Source organism: Lathyrus oleraceus, chromosome 5, assembly GCF_024323335.1.
Source record: "Lathyrus oleraceus cultivar Zhongwan6 chromosome 5, CAAS_Psat_ZW6_1.0, whole genome shotgun sequence".
Classification (NCBI taxonomy): domain Eukaryota; kingdom Viridiplantae; phylum Streptophyta; class Magnoliopsida; order Fabales; family Fabaceae; genus Lathyrus; species Lathyrus oleraceus.
The window spans coordinates 607,868,971-607,896,373 of record NC_066583.1 but is presented as its reverse complement, the minus strand read 5'-3'; positions in this window follow the sequence as shown (position 1 = coordinate 607,896,373).

Here is a 27,403-nt window from a genome sequence, read left to right as displayed (position 1 = left end):
TTGTTGGGCCCCTTTTAAATTTCAAAAATCATTATGACAAATAAAGAGCATTTTGTTCAAATTCTTATCGTTCATTCATTTGTTTTTCTTTCCTTAAAATGGAAATCCTTTCAAAAACTACAAAAATATTTTTATTTCTTTTGCATTTTATTTCCATTTTTCTAAAAAACCATCATTAAAAAACATGCAGAATAATCAATAAACCAGTTGAATTCGATGACCCCACTACTTCCTATACCTTTGAACTCCCCATCTACAAAGCGAAAGAGGATAGTGAGGAAGATTGTGATTTCCCTGAAGAATTGGAAAGGATGCTTGAGCATGAGTCAAAGGCCCTTCAGCCACATCAAGAACCAGTGGATACAGTCAACCTTGGCATTGAGGAAGACAAGAAAGAGGTCAAAGTTGGGACTACACTTGGGGCAAGCATCAAAGAAAGATTGATCAAGTTGCTACATGTTGATTCTAAGAGTTGGCAGCAATTTTGGTAAAACAAAGAGTGTTCACAAGATGTTATGTGTGATGTCTTAACATGAGATATCCTATGTACCTGCTGAAGTTCAAGAACATGTGCATGCAAGATTGTTTTAGAATGCCACATACAATGCCATGGCTTCTGATATTGGATGTACCTGCTGGAGCTTAAATGAAAGACATGTTCATGCAGGATTGTTTCAGATGACATACACAAGGTCATGACATCTGATATGGTTGTACCTGCTGGAAGTTATAAACGGAATTATTGGATTATGCAGGATTTTTCCAGGATGTCAGACCCGATGTCATGACATCCTGTACACAGAACATTCAGTATGAATGTCTGGTGTTTTGTGATTGCACAATTAATGGAAATCTTTGGATGATTGAAGATATGATTAGCCGGCGCATTCAATCATGGATTACAACCAGATTTACTTATTTTCCAAGGAGATCTATAGAGCTGTTATAAAAAGATTTGATTGGAAAATAGATTTAGGGTTTTCAAGATGTCCAAGCCCAGCTGAGAGCTTCTATAAAAAGGGACTTAGAAAACCTGTTTGAATACACAACCAAGACTGAGCGAAATATAGAGAGAGAGCTAGGGTTTGTGTCTGTTTAGTCGTAATACTTGTAGGTCATTCAAGTCATCCATTGATGATTGAATTGGACTGATTTGTGGTTGTAATTTGTCACTCAAAAGTTGTTAAGCAAGAGTGTGTGTCTTCTTGATCAAAGTTGTGAAGCAAGATCAAGAGTGTGTCTTCTTGATTGAAACTGTGAAGTAATATCAAGAGTGTGTAATTGAAAAGTATTTTCTTTTCACAAGGGATTGTTGTTTAAAATCACTAGTGTGTGATTGTAGGGAAATGAATGGGTTATCATATCTAAGAGTACTTAGGTAGAAATTGCACGGGTAGAGATTAGGTGAGAAAGACTGTAACTTGTTGAAGTGTACGGAGAGTCTTTGAACTAATTCTATTTTAGTGAATTTCCTTCCTGGCTTGGTAGCCCCCAGACGTAGGTGAGTTGCACCGAACTGGGTTAACAATTGCTTGTGTTATTCGCTTTACCATTCTGTTTTTGTTTATCCATTGTGTATTACCAGATATTAGTGTCGTGACATTACCTTCGACATCTTATATCTGATACCAGAATTTCAATTGGTATCAGAGCAGGCATCCTGCTTTGGTTCTGGGTGAGATCTAGGGGCAATACTTTCTGGTACAATGGAGAGAGATGGAGGATCTTTTCATAGGCCACCAATTTTGGATGGTTCTAACTATGACTATTGGAAACCTCGAATGGTAGCGTTTCTAAAATCCCTTGATAACAAGGTTTGGAAAGCTGTGTTAACAGGTTGGGTGCATCCTGTCATTACTAAAGAAGGAGAAGCCACCACTAAGAAGCCTGAAGAACAATGGTCCAATGAGGAGGATGATCTTGCTCTTGGAAACACTAAAGCCTTGAATGCAATATTCAATGGGGTAGACAAGAATATTTTCAGGCTGGTAAACAACTGTGAAGTGGCCAAAGAGGCTTGGGACATTCTCATGACCACTCATGAAGGCACCTCTAGGGTAAAGATGTCTAGACTTCAGCTGCTCACCTCCAAGTTTGAAAACTTAAGGATGAAAGAAGATGAAAACATTCATGATTTTCACATGAGTATCCTTGAAATTGCTAATGCTTCAGGAGCCCTGGGAGAGAAGATGACAGATGAAAAACTGGTAAGGAAAATACTCAGGTCACTTCCTAAGAGATTTGCAATGAAGGTGACTGCCATAGAAGAATCTCAAGACATTTCCAACATGAGGGTAGATGAGCTAATTGGTTCCCTCCAAACCTTTGAGTTGGGACTAAATGATGGTTTTGAAAGGAAAACAAAGAGCATGGCCTTTATGTTAAATACAGAAGAAGATAAGAGTCAGGAGGATGATGAAGATCTGGTCAATGAAGTAGCAATGTTGGGAAGGCAGTTCAATAAACTGTTGAAAAAGATGGATGTAAGATCAAGGGCAAATGTCAAGAACATCTCATCTGACATCAGTAAATCCAACAATGCTGGAAGAAGAGCAAGATCAGATGAGAAGCTCAAAGAAGGAAAAGAGGTTCAGTGCTATGAATGTGATAGGTATGGACACATCAGGACTGAATGTGGAACCTACCTCAAGAAACAGAAGATGAGTCTTGCTGCCACTTGGTCTGATGAGAGTGAAACAGAGGAGGCTGCAAATCTTGTGACAGCAATGACAGAAAGATAGGGATCTGATGAAGACTCAAGTGATGATGAAGTAACCTTTGAAGAATTAGCCTCTACCTACAGAAAGTTGTGTCACAAGAGTGTAGAGCTGTGCAAACAGGTTGAAAGCCAGAAGAAGGAAATAACTCAACTTGAGAATGAGAAGGCAGAATACTTGGAAACCATCTCCAAGTTACAAACAGAAGCAGTGGTTCTGAATGCCAAGCTAGATGAAAATCTACAAGCTGAAAATCAGAAGATAGCACAGCTGGAAAGTGAAAAGGCAGACCATGCAATAACCATCTCTAAATTGAAAACTGAAGTCATGTTTCAAAATTCTAAATTAGAAGAGATGATCAAGTATGTAAGAATGTTAAGCAATGGGTCTGATTCCCTAGACAAGATTCTTCAATTTGGACAAATAACAGGAGACAAATCTGGCATTGGGTATAATAACTCAAAACCTGAGAGCAGTGACACTGGTGTCAAACCTCAAGCCAAACTTAAGTGCATTCAAAAACCTGTGATGTCACATCATATGTCACATCACCAGAGGAGAAAACAGTTGAAAGGGAAACACCAAAGATGGAGATGCCATTACTGTGGGAAATTTGGTCATCTAAAACCTTTCTGCTATAAACTGTATGGCTATCATAGGCCTGCTCATCATCAGGATCACTATCAATTCAGACCCAAACAGCACATGCCTATCATCAAAAAGCAATGGGTCCCTAAGACTAATTTCACAAGTCTGATAGCTCACATTCCCCTCAGAATCTCATCCAAAGAAGAGTGATACTTTGATAGCGGATGTTCCAGACACATGACTGGAAACCAAGACCTCCTAACTGATCTGCACCACCATACCATAAGTCATGTAACCTTTGGAGATGGAGCAAAAGGTGAAATCAAGGGAACATGTAAGCTTGATTGCTTTGGAGTACCTAAACTTGACAAGTTTCTACTAGTTAAGGGCTTAACTGAAAACCTAATAAGCATCAGCCAACTATGTGATCAAGGTCTGAATGTTAACTTCACCAAAACTGAATGTCTAATCTTTGACATAAATAGTGAAGTAATTATGAGAGGAATCAGGACCAAAGACAATTGCTACATATGGAGCTCTCAATTGGATTTTCCCTTAAAGTATTGGTTGAGTACAGATGCTCTCAAGAGTGATGAAAAACAAGGATGGGGGAAATGTCACACAAAGATGTCACACCAGAAGTTCAGAGGAGAAAAGGTTATGATGGCTCAAAAAACTGAGAGGTTAGATCAAGCAGGTGGACATATGACCAATCTTAGGCAGAATGGAACTGTTGGGACTAAGCAACAAGGGACTCTATGTTTATCTCGATGCAAAAAGGCCAAGGATAATATGAAGAAGATTTGGATGACACCTGTGAAAGGTATAGAAGATGATAGCAGTTGGGCTCAACTGGGTTGGGTGAAACTATTACTGATTGTATACAATGTCACACACGATGTCATAACATTGTATTATGACACCCTGAATGCTGAAACTAGGTCCAAAAATCAGATTCAACACAGATGGATAAAGTACTGTTCTTGCTATTATCACCCCATTAGAAATTTTGTGGAAGACAAATTCAGAAGTCTAAAGCATGGACTGGAACTAGCAGACAAGGGTGCAAGGAAGTTGGGTAAAATTAAAATTGAATATAAGGGAGGGAAATTAGGGATTTGTATTCTTGAGAAGTTATGGCAGTTAAAGTGGAAAAATAAAGAAAATAAAAATAGTGTCTGCCCTTTTAAAAGAAAGAGCCACATTAATGATAAATCATTCCATGGCATTGAAAATAGTATCTATTCCCTTAGCACACGCTACCTAAACACAACAATCTCCCTCTCTATTCATCTTCTCAGAGAAGCTCAGCTAGGGCAAAGAAACTTTTCCTACAACATGTCTCAACATTCATCATCATCTAGTTCAGAATCTTCTCACCATGGAAAAACTCCCTCAATGGAGTTTGTAGATGAATACGTGATTGACGTCACTCCTCTTTGCATGATACCAGGCGACACCCCAGGTCCCTCCTCCAAAGCTGGAGATAAGCAAGGTAATACCTCTGGTAAATCCTCTCTTCCAAAAGACATGCATTATGCTGATCGTGCCATAAGGAACCTAGTCACTAGGATTCTAAGAGAAGGGCATGAAGTCAAAGGGGTTTCTACCCCTCTGTCTAGAAGGGACCCCTCTCCTGAGGAGGAACCTCATGCTGATAAATATGATGACTCATCTAAATCAGAAAAAGAAGGTGTTGCTGAAGGGCTATGCTCTCTAGGTAAAACCCTACCTAGCAAGAAACCAACAAATATGTCTCAGGAGAAGGTTATTGACCTAGAGGAAGAAAGCTCTGAAAAGGAGGATGATCCTTTGGTTAATCTTGTAAAACCTAGTGTTGCTGAGAAACTGAGAACTAGGCAAGGGAAAAGTGTGGCAAGAATGAGAACAGGAAGAGTGAAAAAGACTGCTGGTATAGGACCCTCAAAAGCTTGGAGCAAAGTTGAGATTAGGAAAAGGAAAGAAAGAGATAGCTCTGACTCTGAGGAAGATGTCAAAGACGATGTCCTAGACATCTCCCCTGCAAAAAGGCAGGCTGTTCAGAAGTCTCCTGGCAAGGCTGTTGCTGTGCACCTAGACAATATCTCCTTTCATTTGGAAGATGGGGTAGCAAAATGGAAATATGTCATTCAGAGGAGAGTAGCTATTGAAAGAGATCTTGGACAAGAAGCTGTAGAGGTAAAGGAGGTAATTGAGTTGATAAAAAATGTTGGACTCATGAAGACTGCGGTAACTCTACCCCAATGCTATGAGGGGTTGGTAAAAGAGTTTATTGTTAATATCTCTGAGGATATTCATGAAAAGAGCAGTAGGGAGTTCTGCAAGGTGTTTGTAAGGGGAAAATGTGTGAAATTCTCACCAAGTGTCATCAGCAAGTTCCTAGGAAGAGGAACGGATGGAGGAGTAGACCTAGAGACTACAGACAATGAGGTCTATAGGGTTATCACAGTTGGCCAAATTAAGGAATGGCCTAGTAGGAATCACTTATCAGCTGGAAAGCTCAGTGTTAAATATGCCATCTTGCACAAGATTGGCTCAGCTAATTGGATTCCTACTAATCATGTCTCTACCATCTCCATTAATCTTGGAAGAATCATTCATGCAATTGGAACAAGGGTTAACTATGATTTTGGCAAGTTCATATTTGATCAAACCATTAGATATGCTTCTACAAATGCTGTGAAGTTACCCATTGCCTTCCCCTCCCTTATTTGTGGCATTATACTGAGCCAACAACCAGGCATTCTAAGTACAAGTGACATTCCAAGTAGGACAAAATCCCCTCTGTCCATTCATTATAAGCTGTTTGAGGGAAGTCATGTCAATGATGTCATGACATTTTCCAAAAGGGAGTCTACATCTCAAGGGAGCTTGGTTGATCAACTAAAAGAAACCTGCAAGGAATTAGAAAATGGTATAAGGGTGGCCAAGGCTAGAAAAAAAGCTTTAGAAGTTCTTATCTGTAGCCTGGAGAAGGAAGAAGTAGAGAAGGCTGGGAAGGACTCAAATACAAGATCAAAATCCCAATCCAGTGGAAGTTCTGGAAGCTCAGAAGACTCTGAAGGTGCAAGTGAAGATACAAGTGAAGGTGAAGGTGATTCTTCTTCTTCTGATTAATGGTTCCTGGCTGAATTGAAGACTGGGAGGTGTGCTGGAAAGTTTGGTGGAAGGTGGTCTGTTGTTTGGAAGGCTGATGTTTTTACTGTTTTTATTTTTTATTTTGTGGCAGTCCTTATTGATGCCTGTTATGTAATATTTAGGGCTCTTAATGAGTTCCTTGAATTTGTTCATTATCTCAGCTATCAGCTGTGTATAATGATGGTGTGTACTTCCTGAATATTTTGTTTTAACATGCTTAATGTTATAACATCTGATCTAACATTCTCTGCTAGGCTAATAGACATTTATTTTGTCTAATTGGTCACCTTTGGTCAATTTTGACTAAAAAGGGGGAGAAGTGCTGGATATGGAAGCTGATGTGGAAGTTGTATGTGGCTAGACAGAAGGACAACTATTATTGAAAGAAGTGCACAGGTGCTAAAACATAATGGTGTTCTGTTTACAGATGTCAAAGAGGATGTCTGATATGGTGCACAGGTGTTGATGTTGAAGCAGATGTCAGTATGACATTCTGGCTGGTATAGGCGTTGGAGTTACAGTAGCTGTTATGTTTGTTGTATGCACAAATTTAGGGGGAGAAAGAGTACCCTTGTGCATTTGTGTATCTTACTAGTTGCATCCATAACTAGTAATTCTGTTTGTTGCACAGATTTAGGGGGAGGAGAAGTACCCTTGTGCATGTGTGTATTACTAGTAGCCATAGCTAGTAATTGTTTTGCTTCTGCTGCTGATTAAACTACTGTTAAGTTGTTTAACTGCTGATAGTTTACCTTGTGAACAAAAAGGACAGATATATGTTTTAGCCAAAATTTGCCAAAGGGGGAGTTTGTTGATTCTAAGAGTTGGCAGCAGTTTTGGTAAAACAAAGAGTGTTCACAAGATGTTATGTGTGATGTCTTAACATGAGATATCCTATGTATCTGCTGAAGTTCAAGAACATGTGCAAGCAGGATTGTTTCAGATTGCCACATACAATGCCATGGCTTCTGATATTGGATGTACCTGCTGGAGCTTAAATGATAGACATGTTCATGCAGGATTGTTTCAGATGACATACACAAGGTCATGACATCTGATATGGCTGTACCTGCTGGAAGTTATAAAATGAATTATTGGATTATGCAGGATTTTTCCAGGATGTCAGACCCGATGTCATGACATCATGTACACAGAATATTTAGTATGAATGTCTGGTGTTTTGTGATTGCACAATTAATGACAATCTTTGGATGATTGAAGATATGATTAGCTGGCGCATTCAATCATGGATTGCAACCAGATTTACTTATTTTCCAAGGAGATCTATACAGCTGTTATAAAAAGATTTGATTGGAAAATAGATTTAGGGTTTTCAAGATGTCCAAGCCCAACTGAGAGCTTCTATAAAAAGGGACTTAGAAAACCTGTTTGAATACACAACCAAGACTGTGCAAAATATAGAGAGAGAGAGCTAGGGTTTATGTCTGTTTAGTCGTAAGACTTGTAGGTCATTCAAGTCATCCATTGATGATTGAATTGGACTGATTTGTGGTTGTAATTTGTCACTCTAAAGCTGTTAAGCAAGAGTGTGTGTCTTCTTGATCAAAGCTGTGAAGCAAGATCAAGAGTGTGTCTTCTTGATTGAAACTGTGAAGTAATATCAAGAGTGTGTAATTGAAAAGTATTTTCTTTTCACAAGGGATTGTTGTTTAAAATCACTGGTGTGTGATTGTAGGGAAGTGAGTGGGTTCTCATATCTAAGAGTGCTTAGGTAGAAATTGCACGGGTAGAGATTAGGTGAGAAAGACTGTAACTTGTTGAAGTGTACGGAGAGTCTTTGAACTAATTCTATTTTAGTGAATTTCCTTCCTGGCTTGGTAGCCCCCAGATGTAGGTGAGTTGCACCGAACTGGGTTAACAATTGCTTGTGTTATTCGCTTTACCATTCTATTTTTGTTTATCCATTGTGTATTACCAGATATTAGTGTCGTCACATTACCTTTGACATCTTATATCTGATACCAGAATTTCACTACAAGAGTATGTAGATGTATTTTCTTGGTCGTATCAGGATATGCCAGATTTAGATACTGATATTGTTGTCCACAAGCTACCACTACAGCCAGATTGTCCGCCAGTGAAGCAGAAGTTCCGAAGAGCAAGACCCGACATGGCTCTAAAGATTTGTGACGAGGTGAAACGTCAATTTGATGCCGGTTTTCTAGCAGTTGTGAAGTATCCCCAATGGGTAGCTAATATTGTACCTGTACCCAAAAAGGATGGCAAGGTCAGGATGTGTGTTGATTACAGGGATTTAAACAAAGCTAGTCCAAAGGACGATTTCCCCCTGCCATATATTGACACTCTGGTAGACAACACTGCTAAGTTCGCGGTCTTCTCCTTTATGGACGGATTCTCGGGTTGTAATCAAATTAAGATGGATCCAGAAGACATGGAAAAGACCACATTCATCACCCCTTGGGGAACATTTTGCTACAAGGTAATGTCGTTCGGTCTAAAAAATGTTGGGGCAACTTACCAAAGAGCAATGGTCACTCTTTTCCATGATATGATGCATAAGGAAATTGAGGTTTATGTAGATGATATGATCACAAAATCCCAAAGTGAAGAGGATCATATAGACCACTTGCAAAAGTTATTTGAGCGTCTTCGGAAATTTCGACTACGGCTGAATCCTACTAAATGCACCTTCGGTGTCCGATCTGGAAAGTTGCTTGGTTTCATTGTTAGTCAACGAGGAATTGAGGTAGATCCAGACAAGGTTAGGGAAATACAAGAAATGCCTGCTCCACGTACAGAGAAAGAAGTTAGAGGATTCCTGGGACGTTTGAATTATATCTCTAGGTTTATATCTCACATGACTGCTACGTGTGAACCTATATTCAAGTTACTGAGAAAAGATCAGGCAGTTGAATGGAACTCTGACTGCCAAATGGCTTTTGAGAAGATCGGACAATACCTGCAAGAGCCCCCTATTCTAATTCCACCTGTTCAGGGGAAACCACCCTTTATGTACTTAACTGTGCTTGAAAAGTCAATGGATGTGTGCTGGGACAACATGACGAAACCGGATGAAAGGAGCATGCCAACTACTATCTAAGTAAGAGATTTACCAATTGTGAAACCCGATATTCACTCTTGGAGAAAACTTGTTGTGCTTTAGCATGGGCCGCTCGTCGTCTAAGACAATATATGATTTGCCACACTACTTTGTTGATCTCAAAAATGGATCCAATAAAGTATATCTTTGAAAAGCCTACTTTAATTGGAAGACTCGCCCGTTGGCAGATGTTACTATCTGAGTATGACATCCAATATGTATCTCAGAAAGCCATTAAAGGAAGTGTGTTGTCTGATTACTTGGCAAACCGGCCCGTTGAAGACTACCAGCCGTTGAAGTTTGACTTCCCTGATGAAGATATTATGGTAGTAAAAGATTGTGAAATCTCAGGACTTGATGAAGGACCTGAACCCGGATCTCGGTGGAAGCTCATGTTCGATGGTTCCTCCAATTACATGGGGCATGGCATAGGATCTGTTCTATTGAATCCGAATGGTGGATACACTCCTTTCACATCAAGGTTGTGTTTTGATTGCACAAACAATATAGCAGAATATGAGGCGTGCATCCTAGGCATTGAAGCAACAATTGACCTCCGAATCAAGATCCTCGAAGTGTGTGGAGACTCAGCCTTGGTGATATACCAAGTCAAAGGCGAATGGGAAACCCGTGATACCAAGTTGATCCTATATCGTGCCTATGTCATGGAACTAATAAAATACTTTGACGAAATCACTTTCCGTCATATCCTGAGGACTGAGAATCAAATTGCTGATGCTTTGGCTATGCTGGCTTCAATGTACCAAGTTAGATTCCATAATGAAGCGCCTCTCATTCAGATCGAGCGGAAAGTTAAGCCTACCTACTCCCAGTCGATTGAAGAGGAAGCCGATGGTAAACCTTGGTTTCACGACATCAAATGCTTTTTGCAAAATCAAGAATATCCAACGGACGTAACAACCCTTGACAAGAAAACATTGAAGAAGTTAGCATCCAAATTCTTCTTAAGCAATGGTGTGTTATACAAGAGAAACCACGACATGGTTCTGCTCAGGTGCGTGAATGGACATGAAGCAGACCTGTTGATCAAGGAGATTCATGAAGGATCCTTTGGAACTCATGCCAATGGACATGCCATGGCCAAGAAGATTTTGAGAGCTGGTTATTACTGGTTGACCATGGAATCCGACTGCTTCAATTATGCTAGAAAATGTCATAAATGCCAAATCTATGCCGACAAGGTACACGTGCCTCCGACCCTACTAAATGTGGGGCATCGACATGATTGGCGCCATCGAGCCTAAAGCTTCCAATGGTCACCGCTTCATCCTGGTTGCCATTGATTACTTTACCAAATGGGTAGAAGCCGCCTCTTACGCTAATGTGACAAAACAAGTGGTTGCACGGTTCCTCAAGAAGGAGATCATTTACCGTTATGGAATTCCAAGCCGGATCATCACAGATAATGGGACGAATCTGAACTATTGATTCTAAGTGTTGGCAGCAATTTTGGTAAAAGAAAGAGTGTTCACAAGATGTCATGTGTGATGTCTTAACATGAGATATCTTTGTACCTGCTGGAGTTCAAGAACATGTGCATGCAGGATTGTTTCAGAATGCCACATACAATGATAAGGCTTCTGATATTGGATGTACCTGCTGAAGTTTAAATGAAAGACATGTTCATGCAGGATTGTTTCAGATGACATACACAATGTCATGGCATCTGGTATGGCTGTACCTGCTGGAAGTTATAAAAGGAATTATTGGATTATGCAGGATTTTTCCAGGATGTCAGACCCGATGTCATGACATCCTGTACACAGAACATTCAGTGTGAATGTCTGGTGTTTTGTGATTGCACAATTAATGGCAATCTTTGGATGATTGAAGATATGGCTAGCTGGCGCATTCAATCATGGATTACAACCAGATTTACTTATTTTCCAAAGAGATCTATACATCTGTTATAAAAAGATTTAATTGGAAAATAGATTTAGGGTTTTCAAGATGTTCAAGCCCAGCTGGGTCCTTCTATAAAAAGGGACTTAGAAAACCTGTTTGAACACACAACCAAGACTGAGCGAAATATCGAGAGAGAGCTAGGGTTTGTGTCTATTTAGTCGTAATACTTGTAAGTCATTCAAGTCATCCATTGATGATTGAATTGGACTGATTTGTGATTGTAATTTGTCACTTTAAAGCTGTTAAGCAAGAGTGTGTGTCTTCTTGATCAAAGCTGTGAAGCCAGATCAAGAGTGTGTCTCCTTGATTGAAACTGTGAAGTAAAATCAAGAGTGTGTAATTGAAAAGTATTTTCTTTTCTCAAGGGATTGTTGTTTAAAATCACTGGTGTGTGATTGTAGGGAAGTGAGTGGGTTCTCATATCTAAGAGTGCTTATGTAGAAATTGCACGGGTAGAGATTAGGTGATAAAGACTGTAACTTGTTGAAGTGTACGGAGAGTCTTTGAACTAATTCTATTTTTGTGAATTTCCTTCCTGGCTTGGTAGCCCCCAGACGTAGGTGAGTTGCACCAAACTTGGTTAACAATTGCTTGTGTTATTCGCTTTACCATTCTGTATTTTTTTATCCATTGTGTGTTAACAGATATTAGTGTCGTGACATTACCTTCAACATCTTATATCTGATACCAGAATTTCAATTGGGATCAGAGCAGGCATCCTGCTCTGGTTCTGGGTGAGATCTAGGGGCAATACTTTCTGGTACAATGGAGAGAGATGGAGGATCTGTTCATAGGGCACCAATTTTGGACGGTTCTAACTATGACTATTGGAAACCTCGAATGGTAGCGTTTCTAAAATCCCTTGATAACAAGGCTTGGAAAGCTAGGTCCTGCTCTGGTTCTGGGTGAGATCTAGGGGCAATACTTTCTGGTACAATGGAGAGAGATGGAGGATATGTTCATAGGCCACCAATTTTGGATGGTTCTAACTATGACTATTGGAAACCTCGAATGGTAGCGTTTCTAAAATCCCTTGATAACAAGGCTTGGAAAGTTGTGTTAACAGGTTGGGTACATCCTGTCATTACTAAAGAAGGAGAAGCCATCACTAAGAAGCCTAAAGAACAATGGTCCAAGGAGGAGGATGATCTTGCTCTTGGAAACTCTAAAGCCTTGAATGCAATATTCAATGGGGTAGACAAGAATATTTTCAGGCTGGTAAATAATTGTGAAGTGGCCAAAGAGGCTTGGGACATTCTCAAGACCACTCATGAAGGCACCTCTAGGGTAAAGATGTCTAGACTTCAGCTGCTCACCTCCAAGTTTGAAAACTTAAGGATGAAAGAAGATGAAAACATTCATGAATTTCACATGAGTATCCTTGAAATTGCTAATGCTTCAGGAGCCCTGGGAGAGAAGATGACAGATGAAAAACTGGTAAGGAAAATACTCAGGTCGCTTCATAAGAGATTTGCAATGAAGGTGACTTCCATTGAAGAATCTCAAGACATTTCCAACATGAGGGTAGATGAGCTAATTGGTTCCCTCCAAACCTTTGAGTTGGGACTAAATGATGGTTTTGAAAGGAAAACAAAGAGCATAGCCTTTATGTCAAACACAGAAGAGGATAAGAGTCAGGAGGATGATGAAGATCTGGTCAATGAAGTAGCAATGTTGGGAAGGCAGTTCAATAAACTGTTGAAAAAGATGGATGTAAGATCAAGGGCAAATGTCAAGAACATCTCATCTGACATCAGTAAATCCAACAATGCTGGAAGAAGAGCAAGATCAGATGAGAAGCTCAAAGAAGGAAAAGAGGTTCAGTGTTATGAATGTGATGGGTATGGACACATCAGGACTGAATATGGAACCTACCTCAAGAAACAGAAGATGAGTCTTGCTGCCACTTGGTCTGATGAGAGTGAAATAGAGGAGGCTGCAAATCTTGTGACAGCAATGACAGGACGATGGGGATCTGATGAAGACTCAAGTGATGATGAAGTAACCTTTGAAGAATTGGCCTCTACCTACAGAAAGTTGTGTCACAAAAGTGTAGAGCTGTGCAAACAGGTTGAAAGCCAGAAGAAGGAAATAACTCAACTTGAGAATGAGAAGATAGAATACTTGGAAACCATCTCCAAGTTACAAACAAAAGCAGTGGTTCTGAATGCCAAGCTAGACAAAAATCCACAAGCTGAAAATTAGAAGATAGCACAGCTGGAAAGTGAGAAGGCAGACCATGCAAAAACCATCTCTAAATTGAAGACTGAAATCATATTAGAAAATTCTAAATTAGAAGAGATGACCAAGTATGTAAGAATGTTAAGCAATGGGTTTGATTCCTTAGACAAGATTCTTCAAACTGGACAAATAACAGGAGACAAATCTGGCATTGGGTATAATAACTCAAAACCTGAGAGCAGTGACACTGGTGTCAAACCTCAAGCCAAACTTAAGTGCATTCAAAAACCTGTGATGTCACATCATATGTCACATCACCAGAGGAGAAAACAGTTGAAAGGGAAACACCAAAGATGGAGATGCCATTACTGTGGGAAATTTGGTCATCTAAAGCCTTTCTGCTATAAACTGTATGACTATCATAGGCATGCTCATCATCAGGATCACTATCAATTCAGACCCAAACAGCACATGCCTATCATCAAAAAGCAATGGGTCCCTAAGACTAATGTCACAAGTCTGATAGCTCACATTCCCCTCAGAATCTCAGCCAAAGAAGAGTGGTACTTTGATAGTGGATGTTCCAGACACATGACTGGAAACCAAGACCTCCTAACTGATCTGCACCACCATACCATAAGTCATGTAACCTTTGGAGATGGAGCAAAAGGTGAAATCAAGGGAACAGGTAAGCTTGATTGCCTTGGAGTACCTAAACTTGACAAGGTTCTACTAGTTAAGGGCTTAACTGCATACCTAATAAGCATCAACCAACTATGTGATCAAGGTCTGAATGTTAACTTCACCAAAACTGAATGTCTAATCTCTGACATAAATAGTGAAGTAATTATGAAAGGAATCAGGACCAAAGACAATTGTTACATATGGAGCTCTCAATTCGATTATCCCTTAAAGAATTGGTTGAGTACAGATGCTCTCAAGAGTGATGAAAAACAAGGCAGGGGGAAATGTCATACAAAGATGTCACACCAGAAGCTCAGAGGAGAAAAGGTTATGATGGCTCAAAAAACTGAGAGGTTAGATCAAACAGGTGGACATATGACCAGTCACAGGGAGAATGGAACTGTTGGGACTAAGCCACAAGGGACTCTATGCAAAAAGGCCAAGGACAATATGGAGAAGATTTGGATGACACCTGTGAAAGGTATAGAAGATGATAGCAGTTGGGCTCAACTGGGTTGGATGAAACTATTATTGATTGCATACAATGTCACACACGATGTCATAACATTGTATTATGACTTTCTGAATGCTGAAACTAGGTCCAAAAATCAGATTCAGCACAGATGGACAAAGAACTGTTCTTGCTATTATCACTCCATTAGAAAATTTGTGGAAGACAAATTCAGAAGTCTAAAGCTTGGACTGGAACTAGCAGACAAGCTTGCAAGGAATTTGGGTAAAATTGAATATGAGGGAGGGAAATTAGAGATTTGGACTCTTGTGAAATTATGGCAGTTAAAGTGGAAAAATAAAGAAAATAAAAATAGTGTCTGCCCTTTTAAAAGAAAGAGCCACATTAATGATAAATCATTCCCTGGAATTGAAAATAGTATCTATTCCCTTAGCACACGCTACCTAAACGCTAAAATCTCCCTCTCCATTCATCTTCTCAGAAAAGATCAGCTAGGGCAAAGAAACTTTTCTCAAAAGTCCTACAACATGTCTCAACATTCATCATCATCTAGTTCACATTCATCATCTTCTCACCATGGAAAAACTCCCTCAATGGAGCTTGTAGATGAAGATGTGATGGACGTCACTCCACTCTGCATGATACCAGGCGACACCCCAGGTCCCTCTTCCAAAGCTGGAGATAAGCAAGGTAATACCTCTGGTAACTCCTCTCTCCCAAAAGACATGTATTATGCTGATCGTGCAATAAGGAACCTAGTCACTAGGATTCTAAGAGAAGGGCATGAAGTCAAAGGGGTTTCTACCCCTCTATCTAGAAGGGAACCATCTCCTGAGGAGGAACCTCATGCTGATAAAGAAGATGACTCATCTAAATTAGAAAAAGAAGGTGTTGTTGAAGGTCTATGCTCTCTAAGTAAAACCCTACCTAGCAAGAAACCAACAAATATGTCTCAGGAGAATGTTATTGACCTAGAGGAAGAAAGCTCTGAAAAGGAGGATGATCCTTTGGTTAATCTTGTAAAACCTAGTGTTGCTGAGAAACTGAGAATTAGGCAAGGGAAAAGTGTGGCAAGAATGAGAACAGGAAGAGTGAAAAAGACTGCTGGTATAAGACCCTCAAAAGCTTGGAGCTAATTTGAGGTTAGGAAAGGGAAAGAAAGAGATAGCTCTAAATCTGAGGAAGATGTCAAAGACGATGTCCCAGACATCTCCCCTGCAAAAAGGCAGGCTGTTCAGAAGTCTCCTGGCAAGGCTGATGTTGTGCACCTAGAAAATATCTCCTTTCATTTGGAAGATGGGGCAGCAAAATGGAAATATGTCATTCAGAGGAGAGTAGCTATTGAAAGAGAGCTTGGACAAGAAGCTGTAGAGGTAAAGGAGGTAATTGAGTTGATCAAAAATACTGGACTCAAGAAGACTGTGGTAACTCTACCCCAATGTTATGAGGGGTTGGTAAAAGAGTTTATTGTTAATATCCATGAGGATATTCATGAAAAGAGCAGCACGGAGTTCTGCAAGGTGTTTGTAAGGGGAAAATGTGTGAAATTCTCACTAAGTGTCATCAACATGTTCCTAGGAAGAGGAACAGATGGAGGAGTAGACCTAGAGACTACCGACAATGAGGTCTGTAGGGCTATCACAGTTGGCCAAGTTAAGGAATGGCCTAGTAGGAATCACTTATCAGCTGGAAAGCTCAGTGTTAAATATGCCATCTTGCACAAGATTGGCTCAACTAATTGGATTCCTACTAATCATGTCTCTACTATCTCCATTAACCTTGGAAGAATCATTCATGCAATTGGAACAAGGGTTAACTATGATTTTGGCAAGTTCATATTTGATCAAACCATTAGACATGCTTCTACAAATGCTGTGAAGTTACCCATTACCTTCCCTTCCCTTATTTGTGACATTATCCTGAGCCAACAACCAGGCATTCTGAGTACAAGTGACATTCCAAGTAGGAGAAAATCCCCTTTGTCCATTCATTATAAGTTGTTTGAGGGAAGTCATGTCAATGATGTCATGACATCTGCCAAAAGGGAGTCTACATCTCAAGGGAGCTTGGTTGATCAACTAAAAGAAACCTGCAAGGAATTGGAAAATGGTATAAGGGTGGCCAAGGCTAGAAAAGAAGCTTTAGAAGTTCTTATATGTAGCATGGAGAAGGAAGAAGTAGAGAAGGCTGGGAAGGACTCAAATACAAGATCAAAATCCCAATCCAATGGAAGTTCTGGAAGCTCATAAGACTCTGAAGGTGCAGGTGAAGATACAAGTGAAGGTGAAGATGATTCTTCTTCTTCTGATTAATGGTCCCTGGCAGAATTGAAGACTGGGAGGAGTGCTGGAAAGTTTGGTGGAAGCTGGTCTGCTGTTTGAAAGACTGATGTTTTTGCTGGTTTTTTTGGTATTTTGTGGCAGTCCTTATTGATGCCTGTTATGTAATATTTAGGGCTCTTAAGGAGTTCCTTGGATTTGTTCATTATTCCAGCTATCACAGCTGTGTTTAATGATGGTGTGTACTTCCTGAATATCTTGTTTTAATATGCTTAATGTTATAACATCTGATCTAACATTCTCTGCTAGGCTAATAGACATTTATTTTGTCTAATTGGTCGCCTTTGGTCAATTTTGACTAAAAAGGGGGAGAAATGCTGATATGGAAGCTGTTGTGGAAGTTGGATGTGGCTGGACAGAAGGACAGCTATTATTGAAAGAAGTGCACAGGTGCTACAACAGAATGTTGTTCTGTTTACAGATGTCAAACAGGATGTCTGATATGATGCACAGGTGTTGATGTTAAAGCAGATGTCAGTATGACATTCTGGCTGGTACAGGTACTGGAGTTCAGTAGCTGTTATGTTTGCACAGATTTAGGGGGAGAAGGAGTACCCTTGTGCATTGTGTATTTGTGTGTCTTACTAGTTGCATCAATAACTAGTAATTCTGTTTGTTGCACAGATTTAGGGGGAGGAGAAGTACCCTTGTGCATATGTGTATTACTAGTAGCTATAGCTAGTAATTGTTTTGCTTCTGCTGCTGATTAAACTAATGTTAAGTTGTTTAACTACTGATAGTTTACCTTGTGAACAAAAAGGACAGATATATGTTTTAGCCAAAATTTGTCAAAGGGGGAGTTTGTTGATTCTAAGTGTTGGCAGCAATTTTGGTAAAACAAAGAGTGTTCACAAGATGTCATGTGTGATGTCTTAACATGAGATATCTTTGTACCTGCCGGAGTTCAAGAACATGTGCATGCAGGATTGTTTCAGAATGCCACATACAATGCCATGGCTTCTGATATTGGATGTACCTGCTGAAGTTTAAATGAAAGACATGTTCATGCAGGATTGTTTCAGATGACATACACAATGTCATGGCATCTGATATGGCTGTACCTGCTGGAAGTTATAAAAGGAATTATTGGATTATGCAGGATTTTTCCAGGATGTCAGACCCGATGTCATGACATCTTGTACACAGAACATTCAGTGTGAATGTCTGGTGTTTTGTGATTGCACAATTAATGGCAATATTTGGATGATTGAAGATATGATTAGCTGGTGCATTCAATCATGGATTACAACCAGATTTACTTATTTTCCAAGGAGATATATACAATTGTTATAAAAAGATTTGATTGGAAAATAGATTTAGGGGTTTCAAGATGTCCAAGCCCAGCTGGGTGCTTCTATAAAAAGGGACTTAGAAAACCTGTTTGAACACACAACCAAGACTGAGCGAAATATATAGAGAGAGCTAGGGTTTGTGTCTATTTAGTCGTAAGACTTGTAGGCCATTCAAGTCATCCATTGATGATTGAATTGGACTGATTTGTGGTTGTAATTTGTCACTCTAAAGCTGTTAAGCAAGAGTGTGTGTCTTCTTGATCAAAGTTGTGAAGCAAGATCAAGAGTGTGTCTTCTTGATTGAAACTGTGAAGTAAAATCAAGAGTGTGTAATTGAAAAGTATTTTCTTTTCTCAAGGGATTGTTGTTTAAAATCACTGGTGTGTGATTGTAGGGAAGTGAGTGGGTTCTCATATCTAAGAGTGCTTATGTAGAAATTGCACAGGTAGAGATTAGGTGATAAAGACTGTAACTTGTTGAAGTGTACGGAGAGTCTTTGAACTAATTCTATTTTTGTGAATTTCCTTCCTGGCTTGGTAGCCCCCAGACGTAGGTGAGTTGCACCGAACTGGGTTAACAATTGCTTGTGTTAATCGCTTTACCATTCTGTATTTTTTTATCCATTGTGTGTTAACAGATATTAGTGTCGTGACATTACCTTCGACATCTTATATCTGATACTAGAATTTCATGAACAATAAGACCATGAAAGAATTATGCGAGAGCTTCAAGATTGAGCACCATAACTCTTCACCATATCGTCCAAAGATGAATGGCGCTGTTGAAGCCGCTAATAAAAACATCAAGAAGATCCTGCAGAAAATGGTAAAAACCTATAAAAATTGGCACGAAATGCTACCCTTTGCACTGCATGGGTATCGGACTTCTGTTCGCACTTCAACAGGGGCAACCCCGTTCTCTTTGGTATATGGGATGGAAGCAGTTCTCCCAATTGAAATGGAGATACCTTCAATGAGAATCTTGATGGAGACCAAGCTAGAAAAGGCTGAATGGATTCAAAATAGATTTGATCAGTTAAACCTCATAGATGAGAAGCGAATGACTTCTTTGTGCCATGGACAGTTATACCAGAAACGGCTCAAAAGGGCTTTTGACAAGAAGGTACGTGTTCGGGAATTCAGAGAAGGAGACCTCGTGCTCAAGAAGATCTTGCCAATACACAAGGACTCACGTGGAAAGTGGACTCCCAATTATGAAGGTCTATATGTTGTGAAGATAGCTTTCTCCGGAGGCGCCTTGATTCTCACAACTATGGATGATGAAGAGCTCTCACACCCCGTGAACTCTGATGCAGTTAAAAAATACTATGCCTAATAAAAACCCGCTAAATCGAATACCTGAAAGGGAGATTTAGGCAAAAAAGGGTATCCCGATGGACTGAAAACCCGAAAGGGAGGTCCAGGCAAAAGTTAGGGATGAACAAAAATGGTAGCTCGCTAAGTTGAAAACCTGAAAAGGCGACTTAGGCAAAAAGGAGCGTTTTGGTGGATTGAAAACCCGAAAGGCCGATCCAGGCAAAAGTTAGGGGTACAAGGCATAAATGCACCAGTTGTTACTGATTAACACTGAAGAATCTGAGGCGGAAGATCAATCTAGTTACTCCCCTTAGAAGCAAGGTTTTGGGAGAACCATATCTATTAGGGATTATAGTGGTCACTGAATTCAACGTAAACCTTTCCTTATTGCCATTTTCCAAAAATTGTAACACTCTGTGGAGCTACGCCATTTGCGTGCTACCATTCTTGAATAAAATACAAGTTTTCCCAATCATTGTTAGTTGTGTTCTTTTACGCTTTTCTTTGTTATGCAAAGTGTCATTTATTTGTTAATAATGAAATTTTGAAATTTGAATTTTTTTGAAATTTAGTAAAAGGATCAAAATTACTTTGATATATGTGAAAACCAAAGGAAAATCATTTGTTTTCCCGAAAGTCTCAAGGTGGCATAAATATTCCTGGATTACCAACAAAAATCTCCATGGAACACAACTTATTAATCCTCTGGAAGGATGGACCTTTGGTTATTTATAACTGTCAATCATGATAGATTCTCCTCTGGATACGCCTGTTATTTGTACGGGTTTGAGTTATTGGTGTTAAGGAATCAGAATCCCTGTAAATAGTCCATACGAATTCCCAGTCTGCCTATTGTCAGCATTGCATATCATGATCATTCATATATCATGCATAAAACAAAAATCAAGTCATGCATGGTTCAAAGTGTACTTTGTGCCCATGTGTGTGACCCATTCGATCCTGTTGTTGATTGTTATCCCTTGACCCGAAGACCAGTTGTCCCTAGTTTCGTTTCAGAAGTTCAAATCGTCGTTGGCTTCACTGTCAGTCTGTTTGTAAGTACAATTGTAATTGGTATCTGAATTTTGGTTGTCACCAACATCATTTCAAGTCCAATTGTTGTTGGCACCAATCCGTTAAAAGCTGGTTGTAGCCTGTTGCTTTCGGTCAAAGTCCAGTTGTTGCTGGCAAGCTGGTTGTAATCCATTGCTTTTAGTCAAAGTCCAATTGTTGTTGGCATCTATCTGTTAAAAGTTGGTTGTAATCCATTACTTACGGTTAAAAGTCCAATTGTTATTTAGCACGTACAGAGAGTTTAATTACCCTGCCTTTCCTGATGGTTCCGTGAAAGTCATGTATGACTTATCATCTTGAGGAATTCCCAGAAGCTTGGAGGTTTTTCGTGTTAGAAAACTCCAATGATGTTGGTTTTGTTCGATTTCTTTGTAAAGAATCATCATAGCCTTTTGCACGGATGATCTACTTATAAGAAGACTCCTGCTTATCTTTGTTTTGCATAATTTCCCTATTAAGAATCTCCAAAATCTTTGATTGGATGAATTTCTTGTGAGAAATCTCCATAATTATCATAAGTATTCTAAAGTGTCAGGTCACGTTTGAACCTGTTATTAAATTCTTTGACTTTCTCCAGAATCGTCAGGTCATGTCTGGACCTGTGAGTGAAACTTTCCTTGAATATCCAATTGTTAAGGTCACATATGAACCTGTTGATTAAAAATTATTTGGTTTTCTAATATTCTTAGGTCATATTTGAACCTGTTACTGAACCTTTTGTTCCAATGTTGTCAAGTCATGTATGAACTTGTTCTGGAAATTTTCTCAAAATGTTCAAGTTTGCCATCAAGTCGTGTATGAACCTGTTGATATACTCCTTTTGAATTTTTCTGAGTTTGTTAGGTCATGTCTGAACCTGTTGTCAGAAAGGGAAATCTAGGCAAAACTTAGGGATTATGGCAAGTAACTACATCAGGCCAGACTTGACCGTTTGAAGCAACATTGTCTATCAAATGTTCTTATTCAATTATCCTCGACCGAAGTTCATAACATAGAAGAATTCAAATTTGTCAGGGAGAATAGTGGTCAATGTATTTAAATGTATCCCTTTCCATGCATTTACCATTTTTTCAACTTTGTAATGACCCATGGAGTCATGCCACTTGCTGACTACCATTCTATCAATAAAATTTGAGCCTTTTGCCCATTTGTTTGCTATTTTTATTTAGTTTCAGTTCACGAAATTTCATTTATATTTTATGATAATTTTTTAAACAAAATATATCTAAACAATCATATTTTGGAAATTTGCAAAATAAAATATATTCTTCCTCGACTTGTGAATACGAAAGAGGAATGTTAATAACAATATCAAGGATGTAAGATCCTGAAGAATGGAACTTAGTGACTTCCCCATACAGGATTTATCTTTTGTTACATGTATTCAAGAATAACAGTTTCCACAGTATAAGATTGCAGGAATGGTAGAATCTCGAGTAAGGTCTCCCCCATCATCCCTATCTTGTTGAGATTAGCTGAGTATCCGGTTGTATCGTGTTATCAGTCTAACTCCCTTTGCGCCTATTTTATCAGCATATTCATATGCATATGTATAACATCATAATGTTTGTTTTCACATCTTTTCATTCTCCTGGTGCCTCCTCATTTTCTGGTGTTTTCACTCCCCACAGAGTGTGTGTCCTCCCTCCAATAGAGTGTCGACTTTAAACAGAAAGAGTTTATCCTTTCTAATTCCCCATAAGGCTTAATCCATGTGGAATATTTTGTTTCAGTTCTCCTTTCCAGTTCATTATCTGGATGAAATTAATCCCCAATTGAGTTTATTTCCTCATTGGGTTGAGTCCTCTTTGACCGCTTCTCCCCAGTTCATTCCTGGGTTAAGCTTTGGTCCCTTGAGCCTTTTACCTTTGATTTATTACCTTTGTTAAGCTTTCACTCGGTTGGTAATTGGTAATCATTTTGTTTGAGATTATTACCTTTGTTAAGCTATCACTCGGCTGATAGTAGGTAATAGTTCTGTTTACCTTTTGATTGATTACCTTTGTTAAGCTATCACTCTGCTGGCAGTTGGGAATCATTTAGTTTGAGCCTATTACCTTTGTTAAGCTATCACTCGACTGATAATATGTAATAGTTCCTTTTACCTTTTGATTGATTATCTTTGTTAAGCTATCACTCAGCTGGTAGTTAGTAATCATTTTGTTTAAGCTTATTACCTTTGTTAATCTATCACTCGACTGGTAGTTGGTAATCATTATGTTTGAGCTTATTACCTTTGTTAAGTTATCACTCGGCTAATAGTAGGTAATAGTTTCTTTTACCCTTTGATTGGTTGCCTTTGTTAAGCTATCACTCAGTTGGTAGGTTGTAATTATCATGTTTGAGCTTATTACCTTTGTTAAGTTATCACTCGGCTGGTAGTTGGTAATCATTATGTTTGAGCTTATTACCTTTGTTAAGTTATGACTTGGACGGTAGTTGGGTAATATTTTTCCCCTAGTGGAGTTAGGGTTTTCCCCTGTGGAACTTTGTTTGTCCCCAGTCGGGTCTCCCTGTGGAAACTATTATTCCTCCCACAGAGATCTTTGTTTGCATTCATATCATATCATAATCATTTTGCGGTATCTTAAGGCCAAAAATTGGGTCTTTGATATTTAAGTCTCTTCAATCTTATCAAGACAAAGATTTCAACCTTCATATCTCCAAATTGAAGAAACTTAAATAGGGACATCTGCCATACCCTAATTTTTAACCATAAGATCCCACTTACCATTTGCATCATTGCATACAAACAAGATCACTCCTTGGTCCCTCTCCCTCTCATCCTTGGGCTTTTGCTTCCTGCAGGGATTGCCAAGCACCTAATTGTTGGTGTTTTACCTTCGTGTTTATTGTTTATCTAACCACTAACTAAAATATAAAAAATATGTTTTATTTTCCTTAAGTTTATTGTGCAAGGTGGGGTTTTCCAATCAAGAGCATATCAAAGTTTTTTTACTTACTTCTCAAGGAAAGTCAAAGGTTCATGTGTTTATTTCCATGCCTTCTTCAACAAGAAAATTTAAGCTTTGAGAAATTTAACCAAGAGGTAATAAAGGACATCTTATTTTGAGTTCATATGATCACCCATGTGCTTTGAAATGCAAGAAAAGTCCAAGTACACAAGTTTGTTCTAAGTGGTTTAACAAAAAAAATCAACATTTTGAAGTTAAGGTTTCAAGGATCACAACTCCTTCAATTGTCAACATTTTTGAATGCTTATTTTTGCATATGACTCTTATCAATTTCCTCTACAAGTTCTCTTTACATGACAAGATCCAATTATGCTTAGAGGATCATCTAAAGTTTTGAGACATTATAGGTCATTTGTGGACTTAGTGAAATTTGACCTAGTTTCAAGTGACTTTTTCTCAACTTTCAAATATCCTAACTTCTTCAATTTTCAACATTTGAGTATCATTATTTTTGCACAATGTCATTTGTGATACCCTCTACAAGTTTACTTCAATGGTCAAGGTCAAAATATGCTTGGAAGGCCATGGAATTCAATAGGACATTATAGGTCATTTTAGCCATTGGACACTTGAATATTTATAAGTTACATGATTAGTTTTTCTTGCCAACTTCAACATGACATAACTTTGTTCTCAAACTTCCAATTTCAACCTTTCTTGGCACATTGTAATCTTTGCCATGATGTCAACACATTGCAAAAAGAATGGAATAAAAAAGCCTCCTGAGTAGGTTGCCCTATTGGGTTGAATATGGTGACTTGTAACTGAAGAAATCACCATTGCCCAAAATTTAAACATCACTAATCTCAATTCCAAGTCAAATTAGCATATGTTTTGGACCTAAACATGTTTAAATAAGTCTCCAAAAGTTAATTGACCCTTGAAACGCATCATTTGGCTGAGTTTTGATGAGTTGCAAGTCACACTTTTCACACATTCGAATCAAATTCGTTTTGCCCGAATTCAGTATCATTCCACACGTGTTTGGATCCAAACACATTTCCTATAAATAGAGGAAGCTATTGCATTCATTTCCAAGATTTGGAGAGCCAAGAAATCCCTACTGCAACTTGGAATTTTCCAGAAAAAATCAATTATCGTGTGTCATACCCCGATTTTGGCCCTGAAAATTTTTCCCATCCGTCATTCATTTTTCTTTTTCTCATATATTTGAGGTTCGGAGATTCCATCCATATTTCTCCATTCATATTCATTTTCTCATTCATTCATAATTCAAAGAATCTCCATAACGTTTTTAATTTCTATTTTTCACAAATTGTCAACCGTTCATTAACAATTTTAAGACACTTTTTTTCATTTTCTATAAACCATCTTTTTCTTCATCTATTAATTTTCCACAAACCTTTCAACTTTCATTCATTAATCCATTCATGTAGAATTTAATCCAATTTAATTCAAAACATTACATACACATCAAAAGGTTTCATTTGTTTTCTTTTCAAGCGCATTTCCACGTTGATCATTTCAAATCCATTTTTGGGAACTTTTCAACTAACATTTGTGAACATTTCAATCAAAACATTTTCAATTGATTTTCAAAGAGAAATTTTCCAAATTGACATTTGTGAAAATTTTAATTAACTTTATTAAATCCATTCAATTAATACTATAAGAAAACCTTTGCTAGCATCCAGAATTCTATTTAAAATTCATTCTAACATTTGAGTCTATCACAAACTTAAAATCATTTTGATTAAATCCAATAGTTTTCAAAGTCAACCACAAGCTAATTAAATCTCAATTCCATAAAATCCACATTTATTCATGATTATTTCTACATTTAACATTACATCCCATTACACCATATATAACATTCCCCTTTATAATACAATAGGAAAAGAAAAGAAGCTTTAAACTACTTGATGGAGCTTGCAGCCACCATTTCCATGTTACACCCAAGAGTTTCACCAATGTTGGAACGACATCACCTTGATAACTAACAACAAACCAACTCTTAGCAAATCAAATAGATTCATGGCACATGAAGCCTGCCAGAAAAACCAGTTCACAATTAACCCAAACATCTTAACCAAGCTTCATAAATCCAAACTCACATTCTAACTTAAACCTGGCTGCAATCTAACAGAGCAAAATCCAATCCATAACAGTCCATTAATCCAAAAGATCAGCAATCAATTCCATAAACCATACAAATACATACATCTTCATTCAAAGTTACAAATTTAACTATAAACCAATATACAATTTCCAATTCCAAAGTTACAAAACTATAAACAAAGCTACATAAGCCAATTTGCCAAATCCCATGTATTCAATTCTAATTTAAACAATACATTGATGCCATACATTAGTAATTCAATTACCTACATTACACATTCAATGCATAAAAATTACAACAAAATTCCAACCATCCAATTCCAATCAAGCCTATTCAAAGCCTTTCATTATCCATTGAATTCAAGCCATGCGCCTTGACTTTCAACCATATTTTCTCTCGCTTTCAGCCCATGAAGTTGTTGCTTGCAGTGCTCAACCTGTTGCAGTTGCCTCTCTATCAACAATGCTAAACTTATATGCTTCAGGCAATCAATAACCTTCCAAAACTCCTACTAACACTCCAATTTCATTTAGATTGGAATTCCTAACAACCTAGGTAGAGCAGGTAACATAATTAATACTATAATAAAATTCCATCTCACTTTTAACTTCCGACTGTGCAAACGGATGGTGGAAATCAAGATGGGCGATTGAAATCATCATCAAAACAAGCCCAACAACAAACTTTGTAGCCCGTTTTACCTGCTTCTGCTGGTGTTAATACTTCACCAGGAACCTTAGCACGAACCAAATATCATCGGTCCAGCATAACCTGCACAAAAGGAAACACTTAAAAACTTCAATCAATTTTCAAAACCTTAATCGAATAACTGAATCACCACAGTTCATTAACAGAGTACAATAGAAACAAACGGTTAAAAAACCGACTTTCACTACCTCCACCTCAATAGAGCTTAACTTTTTTCCAACTTCAATACATAACATTCACTTCATTCACAGTCACTAAAATAAAATCATGAATACATAAAATGGAGTCATGAATGCACCAATACTAATTGTCGGCAAGAATCATTGTTGTTTTTCGCACAACCATGTAAATTAGTAACAAAATAGGTTATTCACAACGGGGATGATTCACATGAACAATAATTGATCCCTTCATGGACTAATTGATTTTTTTAAGCATATTCATGATGTTTCCCTGCACATAAATCTCTGTCCTGGCTCATATCAAGTGAAGGTTCAAATACAGTTCGACAAAGAATTCTTCTAATACACATACCATAAGAATCCTGCAGAATTTTGACTAGTCACCTCTCACTTGAAAATGCTTCAGACAGTAGGCCAAATCGCAAAGACAAGAGGCTGGTAAGGATAGCCTCTCAGCCTCAGGTTCTAAGCTCTAGGTTGGTGAAGATCTTAGAGATTCCACGGTTTATGTACCTACCAAGATGAATGCACAAGTTGTAACACATGAAGAAATCCCTCACAAAAGAGAACATATCAAATTTCGTTGAAATTCAAACTAATGTACTCTAACATCACTAACTCTAACGGTTAATCTAATTCACTAGCTCAC